We start from the raw sequence: 9,152 nt of genomic DNA, 5'->3' as shown, positions 1-9,152 counted from the left end.
CAGGAGGCTGAGATCTGAGGATCACGGTTCAAAGCCAGCCCGGGCAGGAGAGAAGGTGAGACTCCTATCTCCAATAAACCACCAGAAAACCGGAAGTGGCGCTGTAGCTCAAGTGGTAGAGCGCTTGCCTTGAGCTGAAGAGCTGAGGGACAGCGCCCAGGCCCAGAGTTCAGCCCCCATGACCGACAAAAAAAAAAAAGAAAAAGCCAGAAGTGGCGCTGTGCCTCACGTAGTAGAATGCTGGCCTCAAGCAAAAGCAGTTCAGGGACAGCGCCCGGGCCCTGAGTTCAAACCCCAGGACTGGCAAAAAAAAAAATAAATAAATAAATAAAAAGCCTTGAGCTTCATGGAAACACCTGGAAGCTCCAGGACCCCTGCTCACCCTGACACCATAGGGTGCATTCCAGACAGCACGTGGTGTCAGCCGGTCGCTTGGCCTTGAGCATCTGCAGCTGTCTTATGAAGTTCAGATCGTGGCTGGTGCCGGTGGCGCAGGCCTGTCATCCTAGCTACTCAGGAGGCAGAGATCTAAGGATCATGGTTCAAAGCCAGCCCCAGCAGGAAAGTCTGTTAGACTCTTATCTCCAGTAAACAACTCACAAGGGGCTGGGAAGGTGGCTCAGTGGTAGAGCGCTTGCCTTGCATGCCTGAGGCCCTGGGTTCGATTCCTCAGCACCACATAAGCAAAAAAGAAAAAAAGCCGGAAGTGGCGCTGTGGCTCAAGTGGTAGAGGGTTAGCCTTGAGCTGAAGAGCTGAGGACCCAGGGCCAGAGTTCAGGCCCCACAACCAAAAAAAAAAAAAAAAAAAGTTGGTATCATGGGCTGGGATGTAGCTCAGTGGCAAAGCGCTTGCTGAGTTCAATCCCCAGTACCAAAAGAGAAAGACAAGAAAAAAAAATTCATATCATGTGGTACTTCTGATGCCAAATGTCAGGATTTGTAGATGAAGTTGTGTAGCCACATAGGGGCTCAAAACTATGAATGCTGTAGACATCTGTCACCTCACAGTGACAGCAGTGGTTGGTGGCTCCAGCAGTGGACCTGAGAGCCAGGCTGGGAGCTGGGGCCAGAGGACACACAGAGAAGTGACCCCATGTGGGAGACACCCCGAGAGGACACAAAGTGTTCTCAGATGGAGAGAGGAGTTGGGGCTCAGGATACCCCAGGCTCAGGCTAGCACAGCAGGTAGGCATGGATGGTACAGGAAGGTGACTGATCAGCTTTGAGGAGGTTCAAGGCATCCGTGTGCGTGTGGAGCGGTGCAGTGGAGTCCTGAGTCCTGTCCTTTACTGAGGACCCACCTCCAGGGCTCAGGAAGCACGGGTCAGGAAAAGACTGAAGAAGTCTCCTGCTCCTGCAGGAAGGCCCGCGATCCCCTGTGTGTCTGCCCTGCTGCCCCTCAGCAATCTGCAGTATGTAATCCTTGGCCCATAAAAGAGAAGTCTGGTACAAAACCCCTCTCCTCAACTGTATGACAAGCCTAGTATGTACTGTCACCTTTCTCCAGGAGACTGAATTCCGGACTCCATGGCTGGCTGTGTAGTAGGCCACTGTCCTCACTCTTGCCAGAAGGACTGAGGCTTGATTGTCATCCTCCAAGTCCAGGCCAGAGGAACATGGCGCCCCTCCTAGGATTAGGACTTCTGGAATGCTCCCATTTAGCCCTGTACCTACACAGGTCCAGGAGACTGTAAGGTGACACACAGGCTGACATGTCAGGAGAAAGGAAGAGCTACATGCCCTATAATCATGCACTACCCAGCACAGACTCCACTGGACGCCTGTCCACCAACCAACTGCCACTGCCACCTCTGAGACCAGGAAGGAAAGGGTTAAGAACTCCTCTGAAAGAAGAACGAATCCTATCCTGTTTCCATGTCAAAGACCCAAACCCTGTCCTAGGCCGCAGTGTTTTGCTCCAGATGGACAGCACGTGCCCTGGACTGGATGTGTGGGTGCTGCTGGGCCCATCACACCAAGAAAACCTCTCCAGGGCACCACGACACCTTCCCATGCGTGCCCCATTCTAGTGCCACGACAACCCTTCCGCCAAAGGTCATCTTCCTAATTTTAGCACTTCACGTTTCCCACAAACCCATGTCCCCAGTCCCCACAGATTTCATAACTGATATGAAAGAAAAAAGAGCTTAAATAGCAGTAAGAAGCGGGGCTTCCACACAGAGGTGAAAGGAACGTGTGTGCGCGGGTGAATCAGTGTCTCCCGCAAAAGGGCACTGTCCTCAGGGCCTTATTTGGAAATGGATCTTGATGGATGTGATTAACTCAAGGGCTTTTAGATAGAAACCTTTGAAGGTCAAGGGCCCTAAGCCCAGTGGTTGGTGTTCCCCAGGAGGATGGGAAGGAGGTCTGTGCTGTGATCATGAGGGAGTGTTGTGGAAGGGAGCTTTCCTCCTCCACCTTCTGTGGAAACGGGGATGGCTGATTCTTTGACTTCAGACTCTGGCCTCTGGAACTATGAGCAAGTAAATGTCTGTTGTTAAAGTTTTTGGAATAGTAATGTGTTCTGACATTCCTGAGAAACTAGGACAGTGTGTTAAAGGTTTAACTAACTCATTAGCTAGTTGAAGAGTCAAGACAGTTGTTAAAACCAGCTCAAAAGAGACATTCAAGCTGGGCACCAGTGGTTCACACTTGTAATCCTAGCTGCACGGGGGGCTGAGATTTAAGGATCAAGGTTTGGAGCTGGTCTTGGCAGACAAATGCAAGAGACTCTTATCTTCAAGTATCTAGTAAGAAACTGAAGCTAGAGTGGAGAGTGCCAGCCTTGCATGGTTAAGGCTAAGATCGAGAGTGCAAGGCCTTGAGTTTTAGCTCTGTCTCTCTCTCTCTGTCTCTCTCTCTCTGTCTCTCTGTCTCTCTCTGTCTCTCTCTCTCTCTCACACATACACACACGGGGGGGGGGGGACTTTCAAGAACCATGCTATTTATATGGGGTAAAGGGATGTTGCAGTGAGGTTACAGATCGACGCAAGACCAGCTTTCTCAAACAAGAAGAAACAATGATGGCCCCTGCACTGGAGTTCTCCGCAGGCCTGCAGACAGGAAGCGCCTGTCCTGCCTGGAAGTCTGTGGCTTCTGGCACGGACCCAGCTCCACAGGGGGAGCAGGAGTCCAGCAGCTGGAATCAGCAGCCTGGAAGCGTGTGCTCCAAAAGTGTTATTTTCCCCTAGAAACTTCTGTGCATGTTAGAAGTTTTCATTAGACTTCTCAATTCTTTTTGACTTAGAAAAAAATCTAAAGAAAAATAAAAAATCAGCCTAGGCGCAGCCAAAAAGGAAGGCTGGTTCTGTAAGTGTGCCAGTATTTACACAGGTGTGGTCAGGGCCCCAAGCTGCAAGGCCCCCTTGAGTCTGTTTTGCTGAAAGTTTCCATGAAAATCTTAGATTGAATTGGAGCTTCCAAACCACCCTGTTTGCTAAACAGTTAGGGACAAGACCTCTAGTTTAAGTGCATTGCTACGTTCCTGCATTGGTTCCACCTGCAAGCTCTTGGAGAGGCTTGCGCATGCTCCCACCCTACCAGCCTGTTTCCCAGCAGCTGCCCCTCAGAGTGACAGCTTGGGCGGGGGTTCCGCTCCCAGTTAAAGGGGGCAGCTGAACCTCCATGGTCTTTTTTGTAGTGGAAACTGAGTTCAGGGCCTGGGCACTGTCCCTGAGCTCTTTTTGCTCAAGGCTAGCACTCTACCACTTTGAGCCACAGTGCCACTTCGGTTTTTCAGTAGTTAATTGGAGATAAGAGTCTCACGGGGACTTTTCTGTCCAGGCTGGCTTTGAACTTCGATCTTCAGATCTCAGCCTCCTGAGTAGCTAAGATGTAAGCCACTGGTGTGAGCCACTGGTGCCTGGCCCCTCTATGGTCTTAATGTGGCCCCCAAATTCATGTGCTGGAAACACATCTCCAAAGGATAGCGCAAATTTCCAAAAGATGGCGTGGGGGAAGGGGTGCTCTCAAGTGGCAGCGAAGCCCTCTGAATGGCTCCTGCACTGCCAAAGCAGCGCGTCTGTGATGAGGGGTGACGTCAACTTTTCCCTTCCCTCTCTCTCCCTCCCTCTCACCACATGATAACTTCTTCCATGAGCAAAACAGCCCCTAGGAGCTCTGGCCCTCAGTCTTGGACTTCAGCCACCAGAGCCATGAGTTGACAAATTCCTGTTCCTGGAAAATTACCCATCCGTGGCGTTCTTATTATAGCAGCACAGAACAGAGCAGGACTCTGCACACGTCTCCACTGAGGAGCGCTGGTGAGAACAGAAGCGGCAGAACAGTGGAGATTTCTCTGGGAGATCTCCAAGGAGGGTTTAGTTAATTTTTGTGGCATTACTAGGGCTTGAACTCAGGACCTGGGTGCTTTCCCTGAGCTTTTTCATTCAAGGCTGGCCTTCTACTACTGAGTCATAGCTCTACTTCTGGCTTTTTTTTTTTTTTTAAACCTGTCATGGGGCCTGAACTCTGGGCCTGGGCACTGTCCCTCAACTCTTCAGCTCAAGGCTAGTGCTCTACCACTTGAGCCACAGCGCCACTTCCGGCTTTTTTTCTTTTTGCTTATGTGGTGCTGAGGAATTGAACCCAGGGCCTCAGGCATGCAAGGCGAGCGCTCTACCACTGAACCACCTTCCCAGCCCCAGTTCTGGCTTTTTGTTGGTTAATTGGAGATAAGAGTCTCAAAAACTTTGCCACCTAGGCTGTCTCTGAACGAAGGTCCTCCCAAGTAAGTTAGATTACAGGCATGAGACACTGGTGCCCAGGCTCCTTAGAATTTTCTATCCATGAAGATGTATGCTGTGAACAGAGATACTTTTACCTCTTTGCCAATCTGGGTTACTTTTTCTTATTTTTGACTGAATTACCCTGGACAGGACCTCCTGTACAAGGCTGAGTAGAGTTGGAAAGTGTTAATTCTGGGGCTGGGAAGGTGGCTCAGTGGTGGAGCGCTTGCCTAGCATGCCTGAGGCCCTGGGTTCAATTCCTCAGCACCACATAAGCAAAAAGAAAAAAGCCAGAAGTGGCGCTGTGGCTCAAGTGGTAGGTGCTAGCCTTGAGCTGAAGAGCTGAGGGACAGCGCCCAGGCCCAGAGTTCAGGCCCCACAACCGGACCCAAAAAAAAAAAAAAAAAAGAAAGTGTTAATTCTTAGCTCAATCTGATCTTAGGGGAAGAATATGAAGTATTTAGTCTCATCGTTAAGAGTGAAATGAGTGCCAGGTGCTGGTGGTTCACACCTATCATCCTAGCTACTCAGGAGACTGAGATCTGAGGATCTCAGTGTGAAGCCTGCCTGGGCAGGAAAGTATGTGAGACTCTTACCTCCAATTAATCACACACACACCCCAAAAGTCCAGAAGTGAGCTAGCTCAAGTGGTAGCATGCTAGCCTTGAGCAAAAAAAAGCTCAGGGACAGAGCCCAGGCCCTGAGTTCAAGCCCCAGGACTGGCAAAGAAAAAAAAAGTGAAATTAGCAGCTGGGCATAGCAGCTCACAGCTATAATCCCAGCTACTCAGGAGGTTGAGATCTGAGAATCACACACAACCCAGGCAAACAAATCTGTGAGACTCTTCCCTTCAGTTAGCAAAAACCTAGACCTGGAGGTGTGGCTCAAGAGATAAAGCATGAGGCCCTGACTTCAAGCCTCAGTTCTGTTACAAAAAAAGCAAAATGAGGGGCTGGGAAGGTGGCTCAGTGGTAGAGTGCTTGCCTTGCATGCCTGAGGCCCTGGGTTCGATTCCTCAGCACCACATAAGCAAAAAAGAAAAAAAGCCGGAAGTGGCGCTGTGGCTCAAGTGGTAGAGCACTAGCCTTGAGCTGAAGAGCTGAAGGACAGTGCCCAGGCCCAGAGTTCAGGCCCCACGACTGGACCCAAAAAAAAAAAAAAAAAGCAAAATGAGCTGAAGGAGGGTGTCTCACATGGCGTCGGGGCTGGCCTGGAACCCCGGCCTCCAGCAGCCTTCCTGCCGGCATGCCGAGACGCAGAGACCACAAGTTGGAGCACCATGCCTGAGGACAATAGGTTTTATTAAATTATTTTTCTGAATATATTGAGATGTTGTTGTCCCTTACTTTGTTAATATATGTATTGCATAGGCTGCTCTTCTTTTTTTTTTTTTTTGTCGGTCCTGGGGCCTGAACTCTGGGCTTGGGCGCTGTCCCTCAGCTGTTCAGCTCAAGGCGAGCGCTCTACCACTTGAGCTACAGCGCCACTTCCGGTTTTCTGGTGGTTTATTGGAGACAGGAGTCTCACGGTCTCTCCTGCCCGGGCTGGCTTTGAACCGCGATCCTCAGATCTCAGCCTCCTGAGTAGCTAGGATGACAGGGGTGAGCCACCAGCGCCCGGCTCGGGCTGCTCTTCTTATCTTAAGCCAAGTTTGTGTTCCTGTGATGGATGCACCATGTTCAGGGTACACACAGCCCTTGGTGTACGCTGCTGTCACATTTTGCTTGCATTGTGTTGATACTCACATCTAGATGCACAAGAAACATTGGTCTGTAGTGTTTGACTTCTGATACCTTTTTTGTGCAGCCGTTCTGGGGTTTGAACTCAGGGCTTGCATTTGCTAGACGAGTTCTACCAGCTGAGCCACACTCCCACTTTTTTTTTTCTTTGACTTTAGTTATTTTTTGGTAGACTCACCCATTTTTTTTTTTATCTAGGTCAGACTTAGATTTCTATCTTCCTAGCTTCCCAAAAGCTGGGGTGACAGGTCATCTACCACACTCACCTTGTTGGTAGAGATGGGATCTCACCAACTTTTTACCTGGACTGCCCTGGAATCATGGCCTTCACCATCTTTCTGTGCTGAATAGCTGGGATTACAGAATGCAAGTGTGTACTACCACAACTGGCTGGCTTTGTGATGTCTTCGGACTGGGATCCTCAGATATTAGGTCTTGAGTAGTTAGAATGACAGGTGTGAGCCACAACACTTTGCTTTGTGTGGATTTGATGACAGTAATATAGTCTCACAAGTTTCATTGAAAAAATGCATTGAGACGGATCAACCCCCCTTCTGCTCCTAGGAATGTTCCTCTAATTCTTTAAGTGTGTGACAGGGTTGACAGGGATGTCATAGGAGCATGCACATTTCCTTGTGGAAAGTTTTATCTTTTCTTTTTTTTGCAAGTTCTGGGGCTTGAACTCAGGGCCTGAGCTGCTGCTGCAGCTGCTGCTGCTGCTGCTTCTGCTGCTTCTCTTTCTCCTTCTCCTTCTCCTTCTCCTCCTTCTCCTTCTCCTTCTCCTTCTCCTTCTCCTTCTCCTTCTTCTTCTTCTTCTTCCTTTCTTCTTGCTTGAACTCTGGGCCTGGGCGCAGAGTCCCTCAGCTCTTCAGCTCAAGGCTAGCACTCTACCACTTGAGCTACAGCACCACTTCTGGTTTTCTGGTGGTTTATTGGAGATGAGTTTCATGGACTTTCCTGCCTAGGCTAGCTTTGAACCGCAATCTTCAGGTCTTAGCCTCCTGAGTAGCTAGGATTACAGGTGTGAGCCACTGGCACCTGGCAAGTTTTTAACTTTTAAAAACACAGTTGGCAGGCTGGTAATGTGGATTAATAGTAGAGTGCTTGCCTAGCATGCATGAAGCCCTGGGTTTGATTCCTTAGTACCATATAAACAGAAAAAGCTGGAAGTGGCACTGTGGCTTAAGTGGTAGAGCGCTAGTCTTGAGCAAAAGATGCCCAGGGACAGTGCCCAGGCCCTGAGTTCAAGACCCAGGACCAGCCAACAGAAACAAAATAAACACTGTGGGCTTTGCCTAGTAAGTGCTGTCTTCACTGCCATGCTGTCCATGTCATCTGCTTCCTTCCAGGCTAGACTGCCTGGAGAACTTAGAGTTAGGAAGAAGCCAGGCACCAGTGGCTCACACCTATAATCCTAGCTACTCAGGAGGCTGAGATCTGAGAATTGATTCAAAGCCAGCTTGGGCAGAAAAGTCCCCATGAACTCTTACCTCCAATTAATCACACAAGAAACTGGAAGTAGAGCTGTGGCTTCATTGGTAGAGCCCTAGCCTTGAGCACAAAGAGGCTCAGGAATAGCACCTACGCCCTGAGTTCAAGTCCCACAATTGACAGAAAGAAAAAAAAAGAGGAAGAAATGCCCAATAAAACCACAGAAACCATCTCTGCTACAGAGCAGGAAATGCTACAGCCCCAGGCTGAGACAGGATCTGGAACAGAATCTGACAGTGACAAATCAGTACCAGAGGTCCAGGAACAAGACCCCACATAAGGGCTGGGAAGGTGGCTTAGTGGTAGAGTGTTTGCCTAGCATGCATGAAGCCCTGGGTTTGATTCCTCAGAACCACATACACAGAAAAGGCTGGAAGTGGTGCTGTGGCTAAGTGGTAGAGTGCTAGCCTTCAGCAAAAGCTCAGGGATAGTGCCAGGCCCTGAGTTCACGCCCCGCAACTGGAAAAAAAAAAAAAAAGACTGCACAGAAGCATCCACACACAGTAGAAATTGATGAAGAACCAGTGAGTAAAGCCAAACAGAGTAGGAGTGAAGGGAAAGCACGAAAGACTATGTCCAGACTGGGTCTTCTGACAAGTTTCAGGGGTTACTAAAATCACTATCCAGAAATCTAAGAGTATCTTCTTTGTCATCACAAAATCAACAAGGGCCCAGCTTCAGACATCTACATAGTTTTGGGCGAAGCTAAGATTGAGGACTTACTCAGCAAGCACAGTTAGCAGCTACAGAGAAATGTAAAGTTCAAGGTGAAGCTGTCTCAAACATTCAAGGAAAGACACAGACTCCAACTGTACAAGAGACGAGGGAAGAGGAAGAGGTTAATGAAACAGGTGTGGAGGTTAAGGACATGGAATTGGTCATGTCACAAACAAATGTGTCAAGAGCAAAGGCAGTCCAGCCCTGAAGAATAATAGTAATGGAGCCGGGCACCAGTGGCTCATGCCTGTAATCCTAGCTACTCAGGAGACTGAGATCTGAGAATCGCAGTTCAAAGCCAGCCCAAGCAGGAAAGTCTGTGAAACTCTTATCTCCATAAACCACCAGAAAACCAAAGTGGCGCTGTAGCTCAAGTGGTAGAGCGCTCGCCTTGAGCTGAAGAACACAGGGACAGTACCCAAGCCCAGAGTTCAAGCCCCATGACCAACAAAAAATAATAATAATAATAAAATAATAA

At 49.2% G+C, this 9,152-nt stretch overlaps 1 pseudogene; it reads left to right on the top strand.

The window, feature by feature from the left end:
- Positions 1-7,824: 7,824 nt before the first annotated feature.
- Positions 7,825-9,114, top strand: LOC138829556 (nascent polypeptide-associated complex subunit alpha-like; annotated as a pseudogene).
- The last annotated feature ends 38 nt before the right edge of the window (positions 9,115-9,152 follow it).

Source organism: Dipodomys merriami, unplaced genomic scaffold (assembly GCF_024711535.1).
Source record: "Dipodomys merriami isolate MVZ:Mamm:240054 unplaced genomic scaffold, mDipMer1.0.p SCAF_174, whole genome shotgun sequence".
NCBI lineage: Eukaryota > Metazoa > Chordata > Mammalia > Rodentia > Heteromyidae > Dipodomys > Dipodomys merriami.
Note: the sequence above shows the minus strand (reverse complement) of the source record. Positions and strands in the feature narration are given on the sequence as shown.